Source organism: Balearica regulorum, chromosome 6, assembly GCF_011004875.1.
Source record: "Balearica regulorum gibbericeps isolate bBalReg1 chromosome 6, bBalReg1.pri, whole genome shotgun sequence".
NCBI classification, from domain to species: Eukaryota; Metazoa; Chordata; class Aves; order Gruiformes; family Gruidae; genus Balearica; species Balearica regulorum.
This window is the reverse complement of record NC_046189.1, coordinates 12,820,399-12,845,999: the sequence shown is the minus strand read 5'-3', so window position 1 is coordinate 12,845,999 and position 25,601 is coordinate 12,820,399. Positions and strand designations below refer to the sequence as shown.

At 39.7% G+C, this 25,601-nt stretch overlaps 1 protein-coding gene across 2 annotated transcripts in view; it reads right to left on the bottom strand.

The window, feature by feature from the left end:
- Positions 1–24,675, bottom strand: part of SPATS2L (spermatogenesis associated serine rich 2 like) — a 107,768-nt gene extending 83,093 nt beyond the window's left edge. For both annotated transcript variants that reach the window (XM_075756262.1, XM_075756265.1), the window contains exon 1: positions 24,524–24,675. The gene's annotated coding sequence lies outside the window, so the exon portion shown is untranslated. The remainder of the gene's footprint in view (positions 1–24,523) is intronic.
- Between the last annotated feature and the right edge of the window lie 926 nt (positions 24,676–25,601).

Here is a 25,601-nt window from a genome sequence, read left to right as displayed (position 1 = left end):
ATAAGAACAGCCAGAAATAGCTTAGGTTTTTCTGTGACAGTGTAGTGGGAAGAAAAACCTGAGCTGCAACTCCATTCCGTATCTTTACTTTTAACTTTTTAAAAAGCAGTGACTTAAATAATTTTCTTTAAATTTATTTGGAAAAGTTAAATAAAAATTCAGTGGTCTACTTCTTATGTATTTTCCAATAAAGTTTTTGTACCCTGTGTACACTGAAGTTAATTAATTCTTGGGTTGTTTTTTTATCCACGACTTGGTTTGAAATGGTGTATTTTGACAGTTTTGAGGGCGAGTTGTCTGGGTACTAAACACAAGCGAGGAAAACACTAAGTACTAGGCTGAGTTGTAAACACATAGAAAAGGAACAGCAGCTTTGGGAAGCATGCAGGTACGTGCAAAAGCTGGCACAAGGAAACTGAAAGTAGAGGCACAGCAACTGAATGTAGAGGCCGGAATGGGAACACAGAAGGGATCATGAATATTCTGCAGTGAGGATCATGAATGGCTGCATCAAACCTTCAGGAAACAGGAGCCCTCCATACAGAGATTGGTGCAACATCTGCCAACTTTTTTCTAGGGAATAAAGGGCCAACATCTAGAAGCTGATCTCCAGATGACATGCCACAGATTCTACATCAGTGTTGAAGAAGTTTTAGCGTTACTCCACCGGCTTTTAAATTTTCGCAGAAAATGTGCAAACCTGCCTTGACTTGCAGTATATTTGGCTGTACACTGAGCCTACATTTTCAAAAAGAGGACACCAGCTGCCCAGAGTTTAGTTCTCATCCTCTGTTTATGTCAAATAGCAGTATAAACCTTATGGTCAACACATGTTGCAGTGCTTGGTTCCTCTGTAGAGGTTATTCACTGAAAAAGGTAAAATGATAATCAACAATTAAACATCCCAGCTGGCACCTTTGGGCTATATTAGAAGTGAGATGGGCTGGTCAGAGGACTGGCTTTGGATTTTGCATTAAATCCTCAGTTCACAATATTTCCTATATAACTGTAGTCATATTTCTGATGGGACCACAGACAACTCAATTTCTCTGGGCCTCAGTTTCTCATCTGCAAAAGAAGAAAGGAATTTCCAAACCTCAGTGTATATGACAAAGATTATAAGATAGTCCAGGTATAACTGTACAATGTAGTAACTTTGGTAGTAAAGGTGCCTTAATGATTTCTTACTCTTGCAACCTTCCTGTCTCCATCTTGGCACTGTAATCTGTTATTTTTTTCAGTTTGTGAAACTTCCCTGCAGACCAGACCACTGAAATGACCTGGGCTAAAAATACCACCCCCTTTTTCTTTAAAGAATTTTTTAACTGAGATCCAGTTGATAGTGAAGCTCCAGCAGCTGGTGACCTGTCACAAAAAGGACCTTGAACACTGATGTGTTGTAATCTAACATCAGTTATCGAGCTGCAGTAATCCAGAGGAATGTCATAACACAACATTCGTAAATTCATTGTTTCTGAAGGGGAAGAACACACTGCCACACACGATACGGCTTTGTATCTTGTGCCACTTGATTCCTATTGCTTTCCTTAGGGCTACGGATGGGACAGGAACCAAATGAATGCAAAGATAATAATATCCTTATGTAATTGTTCTATCTCCTTGCTGCTTCAAACACTGACTGCTCCCACAAGAGCGACAGACTCCAGAGCTTCAGTTACATCAGTAACATCACGTCCTCTCTTGGACTGCTTCTCAGCAATCAGTTTCACAGTACTACCTGAAGCAGGTCACTGCCATTTTTCCTGGCTTGCAGATAAGAGACAGCAGCACAGAAAGAAACAGTGCAGAGAACCTCCCAGCTGCAGAAATGAGACACAGGTCTTCTGAGTCCTGCCCAATGCACAAGCTACAAAGCCTCACCTCCTGCTATTTGGGGCCTGTTGCCTCACCAAAGGGACTGGGTACCATGTGCAGCGACCACAGAGCAGGGAGGAGAGGCATCTGGAGGGGAGCTGAGGTGTCTCTTGAAGTATGTATTTGTTTGTTGGTTTCAATACCAGAATCAGTAATTAAAAGTTTGTTAATTGGCAACAAATTACATCAGTTGAAATTCCCCTGGCACAAAACTGTTTCTGGCTCGCAACAGGGAAATCGATTCAACACAGAAATTTTGAAATAAACTCGTACAGTCACAGTGGTCTGGCAACAGATCTGAGGGTGAAGATACAGAAAACAGCAAATTACGTAGCTCATGTTGTACAGCAGTTGCTGATCTGGGGCATAAACGTAACATGGCTCTTTTAAGCCAGGAGAAGGGCTGATAATAACATTTTATCCTGGCTTTTGTTAACTGCACTTAAAAACTGCAACATTAACAGAAAGAAGTTCAAAGAGAGGCACCAGAAGTGATTAACAGCGTGTATTTCTTCAGGAGATAGATGTTTACATGCTCAGCTTAGGAGAGAGCTGCCAAGCAAAGAAAAGACAGAAGGTCCTTTCAAAGGACCTGTGTGGAGACATAAAGAGCATTATATGAAATATCACCGTGGAAAGAAGAAAAAGATTCATGATAACTACAAAAAATTCTGACAGTCAGTCACAATGGACCAAAAAAAACTAGAGAGGCTGGGTTTCTACATGTTATCAGCAGAAAGTTGTATTCAACACTGAAATTTTTTTTAGAAACAGAAAAGCCCATGCATTTGCATGCATGACCCCAAGCAAAAAAAAAAATCACAGAAGACAGCGTTTTTGGCTCTCAAAGCTACAGGTCAAATTCAGAAAGGATAATTCACAACCCACATGTAAGTTAACGGCCATTATGTTTGCTCAGACAATGCCTGAATTTGATTAAATGGTTATGAGCACACAGACTATATACTACGTAAACAAAAATCTGTTTTGCAAGGAGATTATTTATATCAAAGATAATTTCAACTGCTGCTCTGAGATCTCACATTTGGTTAAAAATACAACGCCCTCAAATGACTGTGACAGTCAAAGTACAATATTCCAAGAAAGATTTTTACTTTTTTTTTTTTTTTAAGATTGGCAAACAGGCTGGTTAAAACCTTCAGAGACATGCAGTTGAAAAAAGACCCTGAGCATATTCTGATTTCAGAAGCAATGCAGCAGTATCTTGTGGTGTCTAATGTTTCAGAGTGAGTGGACTTGAGCAGGGTGGTAAACACTTCAGAATGACTGAAGTTCAAAAACAAACAAAAAGAAGCCTTGAGCTCACTCTTGTAGTAAATGGCAAAGAAGTGAGGGAAAGCTTGGCAAAAATCAGCATAATAGTAGGCTTATTGTTGAATCTGAAAGCTTCATTTTCCAACAGTGTCCCTTTTCTGGGAAGCTGCACAACCACTCTGAAAGCGCTTTCTATAGAGATGATAAATCTATGGTGGAGATTTATGCACATTCAGATTAAGTCGGGAAATCAGTCCTGAAAAGGATAATTAAATAGAGAGACAAAAACCTAGAAGAAAAATTACCCAAAGCCCCCAAAACAAACACAGCTAACAATACACCATGATATATCAGGTCCTGGGATTCTGACTCTGACTTTGGCACCTATTCTTGCTCAAGCAACTTACAGGGTGAGCAACCTCATCCTCTTCCTCACTGCGGTTCCCAGGACTCCAGAGAGTGCACAGCAGCGCATTATGGGCAGTAACAGAGTGTGTGAACAAATGAGGCCTGATATCTTTAGTCCTCCCATTTTAGGTGTTCCTTGTTGCACAAGCTCTTAATTTGTCAATAGGTGGAAAGGCATAGGAAGAAAAAATATTCTATATCTATAAATGAGATTAAGACCACAGCCTTCTTGCTCCTGTGTGGGCATCCAAACAGGAGGGGAGAGATACAGAGACAGCTCTCAGGGACACCAGCGAACCCAAGAGAAAGGCTATGGTTTGCTGGAAGAGTTTCTGATAATGGCTTGCAGTCTCAGGATGTTGAGGCTGTGTTAATTTAATGCCCGAAGATGTTGAAGCTGTGTTAATGCTTAGCTTTTGATGACTTCCACCATGCATTTAGGGTGCTGGTATGTGCTCAGCACTAAAGGAACAGCTGAAGAGGTACTTCCTTTAGTTAGCAGTGGTGGTAGACTTTTGCTCTGTGGTTGGACTAGACTGAAGAGAATGGCCTCACTGTTTAGCTTTAGGCATTCAACTTGGGTGCCAGCAGCCTCGGTGCCGAGGTTTTCAGGGAAGCATAGGTGTCCCAGTGATTCTACAGGAGCTTTCAGCCCCATCACCACCAGAATTAGGTGCCTGAAGTTAGACTGTGAAAATTCCCAGTACAGGGATGACCTGAACAGTTCCAGTGTTACTTGTGTTGCCTTCCTGTAAGGAAAACTGCCTTCAGTAACCCAGAAACACTCTGCTACTGTCTGACTCGGCAGCTTACTGCTTTATGTTCCAAAAGGGTTTGGTCCACCACCAAAACTCCAGCAACAACAGAACAGGGAACATCCGTTAGCTGGTAGCGCTAGTAGATTGCTATCCTCTGTCTGGACTTGATACTGTGAACAGAAAATCTGAGGGTTCATAAGCAAGATGAGAGCTTTTGAACATTGCAGTCTCCATTTTATAACCAACAGCCTGGTCTTTCCAGGCACAAATAAGTGAGGTGCTGTGAGAGCTGGCTCTTTTGACACAGAGGTCAGTTCTCCCCTTTCAGCTTTACAAGATGCACAGCCGACTCAGAGTACTGATGGTAAAGCAAACACACTGACTGAACAAAATTTAGTGAAAAAGCCCTTCTCTTTCGCATCACTGCAACTCTAAAACATGCAAACTCAGTACTGTGTCATAGTCCAGTGAGCAAACTACTCCAGCTTTGAAGATACAGTATACAAACACTGCAACTCTGTGAGAATCTTTACTTTGTGCACCATGACTTTATAATTCATTCATTTATTTATTTGTTAAATCTTGTCCCATTTCTCCAAAGTGGATTCAGTCCTAGTGCCTGATTAATCTCATGTGGGATCTAAGGACAAATGCAGATGAAAAACTTGACATCTAAAAGATGTAGATCTGCTTCCAAGTTTTGCAGTAGTCATTTACAGTCCTTTCTCTCATGCCACTGGACAAAAAAAATGTTCCACAAAAAGCATAGCAATTCTAATTTCTACCTAAGAGTTCTGTCCTAGGTGGTGTACAAAATGGTGCTTCAGCCCTTGCCCTCTTCTCCTTTCTGCTAACAAGAATTACTTAGAACGCAGGGGCTGGGTGAGTTTATAAATGGCAATTTACTTTCTGCTACTATAGTAAGCCAGGCTGAATTCAAACACTAATCTTTAGAGTAAATGATATGGTGCTTTTTACCTCATATACACAAATCAAGACAACTCCCCTTAAACACTGAATCTGATAGCAAAGTATTCCACTGCCACCTTGGAGATGTATGGGAGTTTAACTGACACACTGGTGTAATGAATGAATGTGTGTAACAGGGAAAGAAGCAAAGTAGGGACTCCACTCGAGGGCTGACTTTGCATACGGGCATTAGTCCGGTCTCCTTCACATAAAAAAAAAGTCATCTGCACAAGATAATCCCAGCCAGAAGGAAGAAAGAAAAGAGATATTCTGTACTTTAGAATGTGGTTTCAAAATCTGGAATTCAACATAAAACTTATTTGGGAAGTAATGTAAATAATAGAAGTTTGATTTATGATCTAACAATTGACAATTATGATTTAACTACTGGAGTCAACAGTTTGGAAGTTGAGGTTATTGTTGTTGATACAGTGACATGTTTGACAGTATTTGAAGAAAGGGTTGGCCAATAGGCAGAAATAAATAATCAAGTTGGAAAAAACAATAAATGCAAGGATTACAGCTTTAGTGTTGTTACATAGCACACAGGGAATTAAAGGAAGTAAAGTAGTGAAGGTAGTAGTTAAAGTAGTAAAAATAGATAATAATGACAGAAGAAATTAAAAGGTATCAAAAAAACCAAGAGGTAACAAGGTGTGATCGATGCTTTAGAAGTACAATGGTCATAACAGAAAATAGGCCAGCAGCGCGATTCAGAAATTGCCAAGGTAACTTGGTGACTTAAGGTTTAATTCGGAATGATGCCGAGCACAGATTTGGTTTGCCTCTGAAAAGACTCAAGAGAAGTGGAATCAACATGGTGGAATCCAAATCCTCAAAAGCAAAAGGAAAGTGTCCTCTGTGCACCGCTAGTTAACGAGGAGGGACTCCCAGCTCAGAAAGTGCCTCACCCATGGCTGCATAGCAAGGCTGTGTGAGAACCGAGGACTGAACACAGCCCTCCAGCTGGACCCTACCTTATAGCAGCTGTTGAAAGTTACTCTAAAATTAAATCTGCTTAAAACAGCACTCTGGCTAAAAGAAGAGCAAAATCTGTCTAGGTGCAATTACTTGATTTAATGCACAAACACAACTTGCTACTTTCAAAGACCAGAAAGGACAGCTCACAGGCTCACAGAAGACAGAGCTGACATTAAAAGAACAGAAGACAAAACTGAAAAAGGGACATATATATCATAGAATCATTAATTTTGGAAGAGACCTTTAAGATCATCGAGTCCATCCATTAACCTAGCACTGCCAAGTCCACCATTAAACCATGTCCCTAAGAACCACATCTACACGTGTTTTAAATACTTCCAAGGATGGTGACTCTACCACTTCTCTGGGCAGCCTGTTCCAGTGCTTGACAACCCCTTCTGTGAAGAAATTTTTCCTAATATCCAATCTAAACCTTCCCTGCTACACCTTGAGGCCATTTCCTCTTGTCCTATCACTTGTAACTTGGGAGAACAGACCAACCCACACCTGGCTACAACCTCCTTTCAGGTAGTTGTAGAGAGTGATAAGGTCTGCCCTCAGCCTCCTGTTCTCTAGGCTAAACAACCCCAGTTTCCTCAGCTGCTCCTCATAAGACTCATTCTCCAGACCCCTCACCAGCTTTGTAGCCCTGCTTTGGCCACGCTGCAGCACCTCAATGTCTGTCTTGTAGTGAGGGGCCCAAAACTGAACATAGTACTCGAGGTGCAGCCTCACCAGTGCGGAGTACAGGGAGACAATTGCTTCCCTGTCCTGCTGGCCACAGTATTTCTGATAAAAATATATACATATATATATATATAAACAGACACACTCTATTAAAAAAACCCAAAACTTTGGGGTCATCCTTCATACAAGTGCCCCACTGCATGTAACAGAATTCAGACAACAGTCATAGTCCTCAAATCTTCTAGAACATAATAAACATGTCCCATTTGTGACCCATTTTATTATACAAGAATATCATTCTTTATTAACTAAAATCCTTAGGCTGACTTCAATATTTTATGAGAAAGATATTGTTGTTATATGCCAGAGCACTTCTCCCTGAAGGATATGTAAGGAGTTAATGCAGGCAGATGTGTATTGTTACTTATCAGCACTTCACTGCTATTACCATGACAGCAAGGCAAAGACCATTTTGTTCTGCCCCATTCCTCCCTCAGCAGAACTGCCAGTTGACTTCCAAATTCAGAATCTTAACAGAAACTAATGTTTGAAGTCATATTTTGCATTGTGTCCTAAAAGCTCAATCTGATAGGAAATTTAATGAAAAGGAAAGGTGGAACAAAAGGCTGTCCTTTCATAAGGCTAACTGAACATTAAGAGACTGATTATGCTGTTTGCAGTACAACATGTATGAAAAGAATCAAACAAAACTCAGAACAAGCATTTGCTGGGGTAAAACATGCCAAAAGACTACCTGCGTCTTCTTTTGTTGCTCACGGACAAGCACAAGGATCCGCATATTGCTGCTGCCTACGGGACATGTATGCCTGACAAAGAGCATGGTACAGTGAAATGAAAGCAGGTTCATGAAGAAAGTGTAAAATGGAGTGCACCAAAGGAGTCATCAAGAACATGTAACATGCCAGCCATCCTTATTCTTCTGATCTACATATCCAATATATTATAAACATTAACATGACAACTGGTGCAGGAGGCGGCTGCTAAGGCATCAGAATTGCATTTTCTGATTTATTCTCACACTGCACACTGTCCATGTCTAAAGAATGAAGAGCAGAGGGAGAGAATGCTACAGACAAATAACATAAGGGGTTTGACCACTTCCTAGCTGGTTCAGGCTCCTACCTGGCTCTACACAGGTCAAATACTTAGGGAGTCCCTCCCACATGAAGTAATTCCTCCACCAATCCCATTCATCAAAGCTGCATGAGTAAAACTACTGATACAAGTAGTATCAAGGAGAAGGTAGAGAAGTCAGGAGAGCAAGGCTCAGTGAAATGGGACTCTAGCACAAACAGGCTAGACAACAGCTGGAAGGGAAGGATGAGAAGACAGAGAGGATGCAGGGGAAGCAGAATGCAGCAGGCCTTACTCTCCTGGAGAACAGGTTCAGAGTGTGTGTGTGTACACAAACACATATCATGAAAGATCCTGATGGTCTTCTCCACCCAACAGTGTAGTTTGGTCATGTCGGTCTTGGAGGACGCAGTTACCTGAACAGCCTGTTCCCTCTTGTAAAACTTGTCATCTGAGTTCACCCTGCTGAGTTGACCACAAAATAACAAAGTACTTAGCAGTTCCTTCCCCCCATTATGTCACAAACACCATATAAACTGTGTTTTGTCTACAGCCAAGGAAGAGTTAATCTCCCCACAGCAAGAGAGGCAAAGATAAGCAAGGAGATAGAGCGAAGCTGCAGGCTGCAAGTTAGCCATTTGATTCCCAGCTTTAAATAAACCCTTTGAAGTGGAACAGGTTTTTTATGTTACAATAAGCTGCTTTTCAGTATGCATCATTGTTTATGGTTGCAAGAATGACTCCACTTGAACTTGAAACTGGATATTCAGTGTTGAAAAAAATAGCAGAAAACTTACGTGCAGACCCCCACCACTCCCACAGCTCACATGCTGCATCCAGCACTTATTAGCTGCAGCAGTAATAAGTGTTACAGTAACAGCTGACATTGTTTTGCAGGCACAGTTCAGAAACTTTACCTTGATCTTTACAAACCATGAGCTGAATAGCATAGCTCCACAATTGAAAAGTCTAAATTAACTACAGAAAAAAGTAATGTACCATCTTTGTGAACTTCACTTGTCAAAAAGACCTTCAAGAGCCACAGAAGAGAATATAACATGTGGACAAATAAATGCTGTCACTGCTGAGCTGGGTTTCAAAGCACTCTCTTCTGTCTCCTACACCTTGTGAAATTAGACTATAAATATCAAGCAGAAGTGCTAACAACTTTCTACATGGAGATTAAGTTTGCACTTAGTTGAGGAAGTTTGGCAACTTTGCCAATCAAATCCACATAACTGATTCTTCTGTTAAAAACAGAAAGTTGATGAAGTGGAGGCATATCTAATGGAGCTCTCAAAATGATGGGTAATGTCCACAGAGAACAATGGGAGAACGTCATTGTTATTTCCTACCATATAGATCTTACTTCAGTATTTAAAGGCTTCACCCTTGCCGCTTATGAGATGTCCAGGACTTTGTAGACTGGACAGCACTTAAATCTGTGTCAGAATTCCCAAAGTTTTATCTTCCCCATAAGAAATAAAATGTGTCTACTGTGTACATCAATAGATGATGAAGAGGACCTCATCAAATGCCTGCTGTGCATTTGTGTTTCTGTAAGTAACAGCTGTAAATTAAGGATTGCAAACTTGACTCCACGCAATATCAAACCTTAAGTCCCAGAAGTATTGAGCTGTAATGAAACAGGCTAGGAAGCAGTGGTTAATTTTAACTAAATTATGTAAAGGAACAGCTGCATTTCCAAGAGCAAAGCCCCAAACAACAGAGCGCAATGAAAAAAAGACAGGCCTATACGTATTTCTTCTAAAATGGCTCTATGAAAGGAGAAAACATCAGATTTAGAATAAAATCTACGGTAGGACTTAAAGGTACAGTAAAATGTAGTTCTGGTACTTGTTCCAGGGATCCCAACAATTGGTTACAAACCCCTTATGTGTGGTTTAACCCCAGCTAGCCACTAAGCAGCACGCAGCCACTTGCTTACTCATCCCTGCCCCTGGCAGAATGGGGAGGAGAATGGAAAAAAAAAAACCAAAACTCATGGGTTGAGATAAAGACAGTTTAATAGGACAGAAAAGGAAGAGAAAATAATAATAGAATATACAAAACAAGTTATGCACAATGCAATTGCTTACCACGTGCTGACTGATGCCCATTCCAACCCTGAGCAGTGATCGCCACCCCCCCACCCAACTCTTCCCATCTTATAGACGAAACATGATGTTATATGGCATGGCATATCCCTTTGGCCAGCTCGGGTCAGCTCTCCTAGCTGTGCCCCCTCCTTTCTTATGCACCTCCTGCAGAAGGCTCATGCCTCCTTGCTGGCAGGGCCTGGGAAGCTGAAAATCCTTGACTTAATTGTAAGCACTGCTTAGCAACAACTAAAACATCAGTGTGTTATCAACATTATTTTCATACTAGATCCAAAACACAGCACTATACCAGCTCCTAAGAAGAAAATTAACTCTACCAAGCTGAAACCAGGACACCTTATCAAAGTGTTGTGATTAACAAGATAGAAAGCTACACAGTGGCCGAGTAAGATGAAATGCTGGCAGTTAGCCAAGTGTGGGTTCAGGAAGATATCATTTGTCATGCTCAGTATTCGTTGCTATTCAAAAGCTGCTCTGAGATCAAAATCCTGATTGTAATCCATCAAACCAATAATCACAGTGAGTCAAATGGCTGAGCGATTGTGATGACACAGCTGGCTGCAGGGATGGTGCTAGGATTTAATATGCAAACCTGCCACCAGCGTGTAGAAAGCTTTAGACGAAGGGAAAAGCGGCATGGTAATTGCTTATAACCACAACACAGGAATGAAATCAAAAGGGTTATTAAAAACAAACCCAATCATGTCATGCTGATTTTTGAAGGAGAAATACTTAGGCCTACTGCTCACAATTTAAACAAAAGGTGTGTCTACACATCCCTTCATCTGGTATAGGCAAAAAACCACAGTTCTCTTCCCAGTCTACAGTCATAGGCTGTGTTCAGGGTGGGAGCGTCGGGAGAAAGAATCAGCATGCTGGACAATTCAAACTAACTGGAAACGGCCTTCGCAGGTGAGCAGTAAGCATACCACTATCACACAAAATTGATTTGGCACTTCATCTCTATCTTGCCTACTAGACAACACGTGAGAGCGCTACATGGACTATCTGTGCAGAAGCAATCTGGCACTTTTGTCTCCATGAAAGCAGGATCGATCTGACATTCAGCAAGATTCTGACCAAACCCAGCTTAGTTTGCTCTGGTAAGTCACCTCAGAGAAGCCTTCAATGTGACTGGAATCCAGCAACAGCATTCCCCCTTTGGTTTCTGCTTCCTATTGCCTTTGTTGCTTTGACCTTTCATCTCCCCTCCATGGGATTCTTGGCTTTCATGTACATGTTTTTAATCTAAATATAGCAGTTTTTCAGCCTTTTTGTATCTCTACTACAGCCTTGGCTGCCTTTAACGGATCCTGCATGAAATTAGGCCTAGTTTGCAGTCTAATCAACTTTGGTGACTTATGCTTTTAATTAGTCTTTAATATTCCCCCAGTCTGCATGGATGGTGCATGATAAAGAACCCTTTCTACGTGTCATTGTGGTTTCAACTTGAGGGGAAAAAGTATTTCGCAAATGGTACGGATACAAGAAATATATGCAATTTATCATAAACCATTATGACTTTATTCTCTCCAGCTGGAGCAGCAGACGTGTTAATACGTTTTTCCAATTGAAAAAGTACTATGTGATTTATTATTCCAAGAGGAGCAGGGGTCCGACAAGGCCCCTACTTGGATACAACCTCTATGGGATTCTCAGCATATTGTAAATTGCTGGATCTGAGTAACCCCTCTCCAAAACCACAGTGGGCCTCCGACTGCCTTGCACGCAAAGATTTAACAGGTTAATTGACCAAATCATGCTCACTTCAATAGCCCCTTTGTGTTCAAGATGTGACCCACAGAAGAGCTCTGAAAGTTTAGAGCACAACATAAGTGGTAAGTATTACTGGGTCACATTCTGAGGTTCAGAATCAGTTGTTACTTAATGCTTATTGAGGCAAAACTTCCATTAAAGTAGAGCACTGAATCAAAAACCCAGTAAGGGCCTCCAAATTTCACCCATTGTTAATCATTTGATGTATCAATTAAATGTAATGTTCTCTGACATCTTTTACTCTTGCCTGATTAAATATCATTCCAAATAAAAGATATTGAAGTGTCACTTAAAAAGTGTGATTTATTGCTAGCCAACGTGCTTATCTGATAGTTGAATGAACAGAGAAGTTTCTATGAGGGTTCTTGAAACAATCTTTCATTACAGTTGTATTTATTGCCAATTTCTGACAGTTTGTGTTTAACAATAGTTAGAATTATCACTCCAAAAATGAAGCCTGGAAAAACACATATCCTAAGAATACTAACTGTGCATAAACCAGCAACTTAAGACATCAAGACCTTTTCCCATCATATCGGACATATGGTACTGACATTATATACTCACAAGTGGTTCAGAGCAGTGGGAGATTTCTTCATACTGATAAGAGTAGTTCTCAGTATTTCACATCCCCTACAAAACACGTTTTATTGAAGTATTTGTTTCCCACTTCTAATGTGGAATAGAAGAGTCAAGAGGTAAGCAGGACAGTAAAATTTTGAACCTATCATCTAAAACACTTGGCCTTAAGAAAATAATATGGAAAAAACTAATGGGCTCACTGCCACCAGGATTTCACCTTCTGTGCCCTGGCAACTTGGCAGTTTGCAACACCAGGACTAAAGGCAGATTTGTCAGTCTTATGGTTTTCAGATATTATTTGCTTGGTAAAGCAAAGCATGTTCATTTCTAGAATTTAAAGATGAAGAGACTCACCTCCTGTCAGCTGAAGAAGTGACATTTCAGCCAGAAAAGAGCACTTGAACTTCTTAACATCAGTGGTACAGGTCTTAACATCACAGGTCTGACCTCAGTGTCTCACCTCTGAGCCACAGTCAGTAACTGATTCTTAAGAAAGAGTGTGACAAGAAAGCAAGTGCCCAGTGCAGCTTCTCCACTAAACTTTCCCAGTTTCCAGAAGTGCAGCTTGGGCACCTTTCTTCCGGTATGGTAGAAATTATCAGGATCAAGATCTCAATCTTTCAGGGTTTGAACAAGGGAAATGTCAAACAGCACTTGAGTGTGTCGCTTTATAAGGGTGAGAACTCCCAAAGTCCAAATAGTTGCCTGGATCAAAGCCAGGCTCCTAAGCCCTTGCAGAACTGAAACATTAAAGTTTGAAAGAGACTGGGAGAAGGAGGACATTTTCTTAGTCTTGGCTGATTTTGCTCTGAGGCTGCCAGAGTTTGAAAGAAGGCAAGCCTAAACTGCATTATGTTCTCAGGGTTTACAAAAGCCGTCTTTACTCAAAGGTATATTCTGGAGAAACACTGGGCCAGAGTCTGGAGATCTTATTCTACTTCTGCAAACTTCAAAAGAGCTTTAACAAGGTTTTATGCAAGCATTATAATATTTCAGCCTAAGGTAAATGAAGCTGACAAGGAAAACTTACTTTCTGTTCAATCCTAGGAAAGGAAATAACCCAGCTTCTTAGATTAAATCTAACCCCTTTGAAGGCAACTGACTTCAGTAAGGGACAACTTTATCCCCAATTCCCGAACACACTAAATATATAATCTATTGAATAATTATCTCTTGCATTATTTCTTGGAATGTAGGTTTGAGAGACCAGAAGAAGTCTGGGATTCTGAGCTTCCTGCAAACGAGAAATACATGTTTTTAAAAGCTATCAGTAAAATGAATCAGAAAAATACTGTCCCGAGTGTGACATAAATGAAGGAGAGATACTTTTCTATATTAACCTAAAATATGTACAGACAGAATTAAAGGAAAAAAGAAATTATGACTGTTACATACTCAAATTCCAGGGAAAGAGCCAAACTATCAGGGTTGGCTTTTCCTCATATGTAGGACAGAAGTATTTCATAATAATTTGCAAGACATACAAAAAAAATGTTATTTTCCCATTTTTCTCCCCCCTAAAATGTAATCTCAATATAGCAGAGGTGGTTCTAATCCAATGCTGCTATTTATCCATGGAGAAAGCTCCTTAGAGAGGCAGTATACTGCAAACAAACAATACAACTTAAAGCCAAATTATGTAAATCAAATACAGAGCTGCTCTCAGCAAGCTGTTACCCAGAGATTTCAGTGAAAGCAACTTATATCACTATAAAGTTCTCCGCATTTACAAAATCCTTGTCCTGACAATCTTTTCTTTTGCTTTAACAAAAGCTGCACTTTTGCCATTTGTACAAAGGCGAGACATTTCCTGTTTGCTGCAGAGGAACTGAAGCAAGAAATCATGTAAGTGCCGGTCAGCTCTCCTATCTGGAACATTGGGAAAACTTTGCACACTCTAGACAGACTCAGCACTGTCTACCTCAAAAATTGTGATCCAGGCATACTCAAAAGCCTAAGATTATCTTTGAATTGTATTATCTTCCAAAAATAATTTGTTTATCTCATAGGTTTTTTCAGGCTTTGCTGTGATTCAAACACTCCCATGATGAATAAATTTTTTAACTTGTTTAGAAAAATCGGAAGCAACATTTCACTGGATCATATGCTGCCAAGGAGCTGGAACTCGAAGAAAAATATAATATATTGCAAAAATCAAGATAAAATTGTGAGAGAAGAGTAACGTGCGTTTCAGGAAAACTCAACTGAATGGAAAAAAACCCTCAAGTGTTCCTAAGCATCCAAAAAATTAGAAAAAAATCAGAAAATTAGAAAACCAGAAGTTTCATACTGTTGTTATTACTCAAACATTACCAATACTAAGAATTAGCTTTCCATGAGAGCAAAAATGGGAATAATCTTGCCTACACTGCAGCATTAAGAGTCACATTAGCATGAGAAGAGATGGGAAGCAGAATGGACTCCCAGAGAAGACCTAGTCTATCTTGGCAGGTGTCCGCAACATTGCTGAGGAAAGTTCCGCAGCCTCTTTGAATATTCCAGCAATTCTGTATAGTCAGAAAATCTTTCCTCATATCAAACTTCTGTTTCTTTGCTGTAAAATTAAACTAATTACCCCATGTCTGGTGGAACGTAGCTTATCATTGTTCTTAGAAGAATTTTTATATTTTAATTTTTATCATCAATTAGCTTTTTCTTTTTTAGACTAAAAAGTCCTTTTCCCTCACTTTATCTCATAAGCTGTATTTTCTTAGCTTTCGTTATCATCCCAGATTCCCCAGGCTCAGGTTCTTTGCACAGTTCTCACAAAAACTGGTGACCTACTTTCTGTATGACTACCTAAAAAAGTACATGTATAAACAGCACCATAACATTAAGTCAATCACAAAAGTATACATTACGGTTTAATATAGTTCTATTAACTTGTCAGTCAACAGTCTCATCACTGCCAAAAGAGTCACGACCTCTCCCCAATGATCTTTGTCTTGTCCTGTGCTATTTTTTCCAATTACATTTGGCATAGGAACTTTATTGATGTCTATTCTGTAATGCACCTTCCACATTTAAGACAATATACAAACCCCAGGCATAATATCACTAGTAGTTTTGAATTTTAAACATTTTAAAGTTACTGGAGCGTTTAATTTTCTCATAAAGGTGATGAAATTTGGAACAAATGTAAATGTTTTCTCCTCAGAGAGAAGTCACGGGGTAGTTCAAAAGTCCTAAGCCATGGATGCCAAGGAAAGGAAGAGAGATCAAAAGATTTCTTTCTATAGATTCAAGAAGTATTTGTAATATCTTTCAGCTAATAGAGGTGAAGGGGGCAAATTATACAGCTCATTTCACCCCATGTGAAAACAGAACATAAATGTTTTTAACCTAAATATGAAAAGCAGAAAAGCTGTAGGAGAGATTATAACCACCTGAGGAAGAAGGAACCAGCCATCTATTCCAGGACCACAAGGAACATCTGAGGCTGGGCAGAGTAACAGGTATGTGTGGGTTCAATGCAAGGTTGGGATTGTTCCACAGACAAATAAGGTTACAAAGACTCCTTAGCACTGTGAATTAGTGAGTGAAATTGGTATCCAGCTGCTCAAGCCAGTAACCTGAAAGAGTTGCTGTGCAAAGACAATGATGGATGTGGGGCTGTCGATTTAATGAAGACGTTGAGAAACTGAAGGAATTAAGTGGATTGCAGTTGTGGGGAAATATGACAGTAAAGGCAAAAATAAGTTGCTCACAAATGCCCCAAGAAAAATACAAGAGGATATGCAAACATGCAATGACACAAAGTCTAGATCTAGACATTATACACAGCAATTTGATTAAAAAACCAGACACGCCTTGTCTGGTAGTAAACTGTAACGGGGATGCAGCATTGCTCCAGAAAATAATGATTTTGACAACTGACAGAGTGAGCCTGTTCTCTGTGCCTGCAAGTCCATGATCTGCCAAGACAGGGACAGAAGCCTGTCTTAACAGAGATCATTTGGAGATACCGGATAGATAACAATCATAAAAGAGAGATTTAAAAGACATTTGGGGACTGAATAAAACAAAAAGGATTAGAAACTTTTTCTACTGGCTCTAAATGAATAGTTTTGATGAACCTGTGAAGAGCTACAACAGAGAAGAAAGCCAGGCTAAGCAAAACAGATTTTGCTGGTAACAGAAAAAAATATGGGACCAAGTGTGTTAGTGGAAAATAGTACAGAAATAATAACATATGTGAATATGCCAAGGAGTCACAGTAGCAATGAAACATGGTAATCACCTGAGAGAAACTGAGTATTTGATGTCTCTAGAGCAAGAAAATGATCCCAAAGAAAATGGGAAATTGGAATTTGTAAACTAGAATATGCGAAGATAAACTGGAAAAAAAGTAGTATGATTTGGAGTTGTGCTGGGTCTGACTGGGATGGAGTTAACTTTCTTCACAGCAGCCCATACGGTGCTGTGTTTTGGATCTGTGGCTACAAGAGCACTGATAACACACAGTGTTTTGGCTATTGCCGAGCTGCATGCGCACAGCGTCAAGGTCTTCTCCGTTTCCCACTACAGCCCACAGCGAGCAGGCTGAGGGTGGGCAAGTGGCTGGGAGGGGACACAGCTGGGACAGCTGACCCAGACCGGCCAAAGGGATATTCCATACCATGTGTCCTCATGCTCAGCCATAAAAAAAAAAAAAACACCACCTAGAGTAGTGGAAGAAAAAGATGGGGGTTTTCATTTCCAAAGCAGCTGTTTAGAGTCTGGCTGGGCATCAGTCTGCCTATGGGAGATGGCGTGCCACCTCCTTTGCTTCATTTGTTTTTCCTCACCTCTTTTCTTCACCTATGAAATTGTTTTTTATCAAAACTCAAGAATTTTCTTGATTTTGTTCTTCCTATTTTCTCCCTACTGTCAGGAGCTGGTGAGTGGTGTGAGTGAGCAGCTGTGGGGGTGCTTGGCTGCTGGCTGTGGTCAGCTGCTGGTTAGAAGATAAGGCACTTTACTTAGTACTGTACTTTAACAGAGCTTAGCTGGCATTAAAAAAAATTTTTTTTTCTTTTTTTCTCCCCCCCCCCCTCCCCCCCAACTGCAGTGCTTGCATTTACTCTAACTACCCTGACTTTCAACTACTACTCCAGGCAGAACAGAACCTGCTTGGGTTTTCTTCACCTAGTTCAAGAATCCTTAAACATCCAATACTGCACAATTTTAGGTGCACTTACCTACATATACGCCTATTATAAAACCCTAAGACATAAACAAGCAAAACAAATTATTCTCCAGTTATTATTTCATTCTCCAGAAAAGCAATGAACGCATCACCCACGTAGAAGAAAATTATGAATACGGAAAGACTAATAAAATATCTCATCGACTAAGCTCATGTCCTTGAAATGCAAACAATAAAGTTCTTTACCATATCCCAATTGGAGGAGTAACATTTATAGCATGACATGGTCCAGAGCCATCAGTGATGCTTTATTTAGTGCTGATAAGGAAGAAGTATCATATTCTTTAAACAGATAAATATTTGGCAAGAAAAAGGGGAAGAAAGCAAGCCAAAGTGGAAGATTTAAAGGGGTTAAAAAGGTATCACAAACCAATAAACCCTTTAAATGGTAGGACGCTGAGAAGTAACGCATCTGTTTCACCATTTTTCTGTATATAATACTTTCAAAAAAATCCAAATGAAAAAGATGCAACACCTTAGATTTCATTTCAGCAAATACCTTCCAGCCACTCATGTAGGTCACACACATTTGGCACCCTGGGCCAGCCTCCAGCTGCATGCTGCAAGTGGAGCCTGGTGGTCAGTTCTGCAGCACGTCAGAGCGGCCATTTCACATTCACACTGACATTGCCAACTCCTGAAGAACAAACCAAGTTCTTCCATTTGTAGTCTGGTTAGCTGAGCAGTTGGTTTCACTGGAGATCTGATAAAAGTGAGATTTTTTCCTCATATCCTCCAGCTGGAGGGTTCAGGAGTATATAACCTAATCTTAAAAAGCTTATGTAACAGTTTATTTTGCCATCTACCTTTTAATGATTTTTAAATCCTGTTAATCTTTGGGATTTACACTGATGGAACTCATTGCCAAAGGACACTATATATTATACAAAAGCATATTTATTTTAACTGGTTTTAAATATCTGTATTTCAGTCTCATCAAATAACTATAGTTCTGTTCTTCTAGTTTACAGGAGAGGTAAATTGTAAAAAATAATAAGATTTAAAAATCCAATATAATGCAGAATTTCTTGGCACAGAAAAAAATCCTGAGAATTACATTATACTCTGTTGAGAGAAATAGGAAAGCATTTGCAACCCCATGCTCTCTTCTGGCACACACACTGGATCTCAATTTCATTTCCAAGGAAGTTAAATTGCAGAGCTGACAGACTGCATATGCCTGCGTCTTATCCTGATTTACCCTTTTTAAGCCATTCATTATTTCTGCAGAATGGCAAAGGCAAATATACAAGTGAAGTCTCATCCATCTATTCCTCAAACACCAATTTTAATGCAACAGAAGTTCTAATTGAATTAGTGACTGCCTTCTAAGTAGCCTAATGGGTGCAAGTTAGAAATAATTCATACCTGTGCTAAATGGAGCTTCTGGCTTGATAGTGATGTACTTTCCAGGGAAACAAGGTTTATTTGGCTTGTGATTTCTGACATAGTAGGCACCGTATTGTCCATTTTTGACACAATGGTGGAACTTTTACTACTTCCCTTTACATTCAAAGGTTCCCCTCTCACCTGGCTTGTCTGGCAAGGTTATAGAGGTTTTCTCCTTCAGTCTTGTTGAATTACCAGCTGAACTACAGAACCATTTTTCTAAAACAAAGCCCTGCTAAAAGTTAGCTTCTCTAGCAAAACTATTTTGTGCTTATATCATCTTTCCTTGCAGATTTCTGTATAAATATTAGACAGAGACAATTATTGTCCATCTGTTTACTGTGATTCAAGAACACAATGAAGAACAGGACCTGGGAATCCTTGCTCACTGTCTTAATTATGCATTTCTAGAGAAACAGTCTGTCTTTTCACTCAAATGCATATAAAAATATATATGTCCTGGTTTTCTATATATATATAATAGTGAGATTGTCTAAGAGAAAAAAGATTTTTGCTGAAAACCAGGGCAATATAGAAGCGATAACAGATTTGATTAGGAGAGGACGCTGGAGATAACCGGCTCTTGGCTGCTGGCTGGGTCAATGTACCCCAGGAGTGTGTGCGCTGATTTTCCACTGTGCCCAATGAAACGGTTACAGGCAAGAGATATAACCACATCTTCTCCCAGAGATCCTCCATTAATCATGATTATCAATTCATGAGTTCACAATAAGCCTCTTTTTGATCAATCTGATTTTTTCTTCCTCCTTGTTTAGAAGTTGAATTAAAGCATAATTACTTGCATTATGCCACTTGTGAGAGTATGAGCTGATTAGCTTGTAAAGCACTGATTAGTTTGAGGCTACCTTAGTAGAAAACTATGACTTATAATGGAATATGCAAATAAGCCTGGAGAGGTACTTATGATATGAACTAAATGAATTTTATATGTAACTATATATAATTAAAAATGAGAATATTTCATAATTGCGATCTATTATAGATTGAAAAGATGACACTATATGAATGATTGTGCCAATCTCATACCCAAACAACTTGCATCATTCCATAACCAGTATACCTTTCTATTTTCTAGTACAGCAGCTTTGTGTCACAAAGGGTCCGTCTGTCCATCCCTCCCTCCCTCCTCCCACGTGCTTCAGCTCCTAGCAATGGACTCACTACATACCTGGCTGATGGAGGAACACCACATGTTTGTTAACATTTTGGTGGAATTGCTTACCAGCGGGTTACTTTACAGCATGCACATCCTGCATGTCAGCACAGATCAAATGCAAACCAGAAAATTTTGCATTTCATAGCTGATTGCTCTGCTCAGTGAGCCACCAGTTCTCTCAGGCCAGGGCACAATGGGTGGGCTAACCATAGCTCAGTGGGATATTTTCTGCAAGTCCTATTGGGTAATGAGATTTTGGAACAGAAAACAGAGTCATAGCACATGTTTTTTAGTGCCTTTTCAACAAGGTTTTTACTGTATTGCAGTGCTTCAGTTTGCATTTGTGGGATGCTGGTTTTGCCTCCATTGCAACATGACATGTAACATGCAGGTGGAAAAAGAGCACCAACTTACTTTCAATCCAGCACCAGAAAGTCACTCTAGATTACTTTTAAGTGATTAAGCAAAAATTAATAGTTCAAAATATTTCTTGGGCAAGAGAGATTAAATCCCATTAAAATTTCTCCGTGAACAATTGCAAGGAAGGAATCAGCTTTGGAAGAAGTCATAGGATTCTTCACCTGGCTGAGGTTTACTGTTTGAAGGCCCAATATTGCTCCCACACCACTACAGCAAAGAGTGCAGAATCCCATTCAAAAGGATTCAGGGCTGCTTACACAGACAGAACACCTTTCTTTGATGACAGAATCAGTGGTACGTTTCTTTGACTGCCAAACAGACTATCCATTGCTCACTGTTTTTCAAATTCCCACCATGCTCTTGCTTCAGATATCAGACTCAGTCTCACAGGCTACAATTTATAGTAGCATAAGACACTTAGTATTTCTTGTAGAATTACATGTTATTTCACATGAATTTGAAATGACTTTACACTGTGACTAATGCTGGTAGAACAAGAATAGACAATACCTGAATGACTTGCTGCTCCACAATTCCCACAGCACAGATTGAAGCTATTCAGAGTGTAATGCTAGGACATTAAAACTGCTGAGAGGGAGGGGATGGGAGAACACAGGCACAAGTAAAGAGCAGGGTCTCTTCAATTAGCAAAACGCATTTTCTTATTATTCTTGAAATGACTAAAAGTTTGTGCCACACCAGGGTCCAGATGGCTACGTAACACATCACCAAACTGTAGATCTGATGCCACTGGCCAGGTCCTACACTGCAGCAATGGATTTCATTAGTATGGAAAAGCATGTAGGAAAGTATATGACCTCTCTATAGCATAAACACAGGAGTAGCACAGGGTCCCTACCCAGTCAAGGGAGATGCCAGGAAACGTACTGCTGACCTGCAGCTTACAAATGGAGGCCGGTGGAGGGATGGACTGCTGATAAACACCATCACTCCTGGCATCGTGTACATTACGGACAATCTGCCTCTGTTTCCATGGACTGAATCCTATGCAGATTTTTTATTCCTGTCAGCTTTTTTCTAAAGCCTCAAGTCTGAGCAAGTGGAAATGTTAAGCAGTTGTCCTGTGATGTGAGAGGAATGAACTAAACTGAACTTAAGGAGTTACACTAAGAGGGCCCAACTCTTGTTTTCTTGAAAGTTAAGCACTCATTTTTCTGCATGGCCTGGCAGATTAGTATGCTGAGTATGTAGAAATCCCACTAATACGAGTGGGAGAATTCAATTCTCAGCACCTTCCTTTGCAGTTGCCCAAATATGAATATCATAATCTATTGCTAAGTATCCATTTTAGAAAACAATGATCTATTTTTTCCAGTTAAGCTGAAGTTAATTTTACAGGATGTAATCCAACAGTTTCTTCATGAGTCTACTCCCCTTCATAAACTGATCGCGTGCTTTTGCTATTAGTATTAGGATAAGAGAATACAACATCCTCTGAGAGAGAGCGTCAGCTTGTGCAGAAGAATGCAGATGCACTGACAGTTTTGGAATGTGGTAGATTTACAGCAGCTGAACAATTGACTGTCCTGCAGCAAAACTGTTGCAAAGGTCACACATACACATATCCAAAACAGTATCGAACAATGCTTGCACTTCTATTTTAAGCTAGATTCCTCATAGTTGCTAAGCTCACAGTAATCCACATCGTATTATGTAGCACAGATTACTATGAATCTAGTGACTATGCACACACATACGGTGTAACCTTGGTTACATTACTACTCAATCAGTCTTTTAAGTAGGCCTAAGATTAGATCACAAACTGCAGTTGAAAAATCTGTCATGAGATGGCTGGTTTACATTTACAGAAGTCAGATTTGTTTTAACAGCTTTTTCCAACTATAGCTTATGATGTGATGTGGAATAGGAATGTTACACTTCTGAAGTGTTCTTCATCCACTATTTATTCTTTTTCACTAACATCCTTTGTGGATTTTTTTCTTTAAATTTGACAGCAGATAAAATGATCTTTAAAATTGCCTTACTTTCTAAGAATGTGAATGGCACTTTCCCTATGGAAAATATTTAGTAATTTCAAACAATTATGTAGCTTTATGCACACAGGAATCAATGTGTAACCTGAGGTTCTTCCCTCCCCCTCATGAGTAAAACAATGAAGTCAGTTTTCAGCTTTACTGGGAAAACCTACTACTCCGTTAGAAAGTCAGTAAGAAAATTAACATGTGGATCATCTATAAATTTAAGTTAGTTACTTTGGACCTGATACAAATCATGCTATTGAATTCAGTGGACTTTGGATGACACTGTAAGCTTTGTTTAGTTTTCTATTGACTTAAAGTTATTCCCTATTCCATACAAAATCTTTTGCATTTTTTAATGCCATTAAGTCCATTGCATACAGAAACTAAGGGACTGGTTTTGCAGCATCATATTGCATATAGTTGTGAAGGAAAATTTATAGAGTAATGTAATCACATGATAACTTATTGGGTATAATAAGTCAGCCTCCCTCTGTCAGCACTATTACTCCTGTTTCAAAGCAGAAATTCCTTCTATATTCTTATAAGCTCAAATGGATTCCTGCTAAATGCCTTCCTTTTTTACTTCCCTAAATGGACACATATTTTTCTTGCTACACTCACTGTCATAATATTCACAGCATAGTGAGGAAAGTGTTTTGCATGTGTGTTACTATTTTTTTTAATAAGAAAAGTATTTGGGTTGAAATCCTCCTTGAATCCCTTAAAAAACAGCAAAAGAACATTTCTCCCAAGCACGGCATCCAGAGGAGAGAAAAGTCTTGGGATCAGAGAAAGAGTAGTTCAGGCATGATGGATCTAATTTTTCAATGAATTCCCTTATGGCCAGAGAGATAGCCAAGAGCTCTGAAGAAGCCTCAACCTATTTTACTTGGTCACAAGGAATTCTCTGTGATGGACAACTTAAAATAAACACGCCAGAGGAAAGCACAGTGCGTAAATCAGAAGGAAAAGGATAAAATAACCAAGCATCTTACAGAGTCCTACATCACAGATCTGCAGCAGCAGCTATGGTAGAGACTATTCTACTTGGAATTCAATACTTTGTGCCTTGGTATGTAAAAGGGCCCTTTGTCCTTCAAGTTTTGAGAGTTATCTGAAGGACACATTCTTCTCTGCTATTTTTAAGAATCCTATGCTAGTTACACGTCCTGTTCTCAGGTCTTCAGAAGAAGCAAAGACAGTCTTTGTTCAGACTGTCCACAGCTACCCCACAGAGGACAGACAGTACACATCACCTAGCAGTCGTCTTTGCATGGTTTCCAGTCCAACAATGGACCCCTCTGTGCTTATTAAATGACACTGTCAATCAAAAACAGCATTCTTAAGCCTTATCAGTTACTCCAACTTGGATTTTAACTGATCATACTCTGTCCTTATGTGCCATTTCACTATCAACAACACAACCCATCAATGCAGAGGAAAATGAGTACTCAGAGGACATCAATGTGTTAATTTCTCTTTAGTGCATTTCATTAATGAGCTAGTTTGCCTGGCTACCACCTAATGCTTGGTCAGAGAAACAATCGCAAATGCAGCCCCATAGCCTCAAAGGACAGACTAAGCCAGCTAAGTAAATACAGATACAACTAGATAAACATTTAGCAGGAAATGTACATTACTTCCAGGGTACATGGTCCCAGTGAAGTGCATTCTCTGTATGGATAATTTTTTGCATACTTCTACAGCCATTGATATGCTGTATATACACTTGCAACTACATCCATGTACTTAGTACCTCTCACCACACATATATCTTTTATAAGCCTTGGAAAAACAGAAATAGAAAATTAATTACTGACCTGTATTTGGTCTCCCATTTGCTCCTGTAACTCTCATTCCTTATTCTTAAAGATGAAATAATGTACTTTTGATAGTAAAACAAGAAGAGTTCACATGACAATACTATGATGTAAGCAGCAAGGTCTGCATGTGCAGACCATTTGTGAATTACCAGGAGAGGAAACAGACATTTCAGAAGCTTTCACAAGAACCACGTGGATCCTGGGGCTGCATGGTTTATGTCCCCTGAGCATTACATAATGCATGGACTAAGCCATGGTTGGGATGCAGGTCAGACTCTAATAAATCAACACCAAATTTTTGTTGAATGTAGGCAAAGATCATGACAAGCTATTTTCTTTCCATGTTACTTCCCATGTTTAGTCCATGTTACTCCTTCACAATGTTTCATGGCTTATTTTCATCCACATTTCTGCTCAGTGTTTTATCCATAACCTGATGTTTTTCTGCACAGTTCCTCTCATGTCCTGCAATTTAAACTAAAAGCTGTAGCAATCACTTTAGCAAATTTTTACAGAAAAGAAGCTTCTGCCAGGTCCCTGGAACTACGCTAGTCAGATTACTTGACAGTCCTGGAGCGAGAGCTGGATAGCTGGAAATGTCATGTGCTCCTCAGCCTCTGGAACAGAGCTGTCCTAACTGGACCTCAGAAATCTCTTACCAGTGTGCTTTGCTCTAATTTGAAAGCCATGCTTCCTCTGGCAGGAAGATACAAAGCCCATTCAGCTAAGTACTGAAGTTACCTTAAGGCACTAAAGACTTCTTACAAGACAACCACCAAGAGTCTCTGACCTATTTTCTTCAAAAATCGCCAACTAAGCAGGATTTTACAAAGCCATTCCTGCCCTGTTCAGAAATGTTGGTGCTACATATGCTTCAGTTACACTGTACTAAGGGATCTCATGTCAGTACAACTGTCTTTCCAAACGTTTACAACAGGGTTTCACTTTTATCAGTTAGCTATGTACTGACTGGGCACACACTTGAAACAACTTACCCATTTATTTGCTTTACAATACCCACAGTACTTGGTAAAAGATTTAAAAAAAAATAAAAAATCTCAGCTTTTTTCCTCTT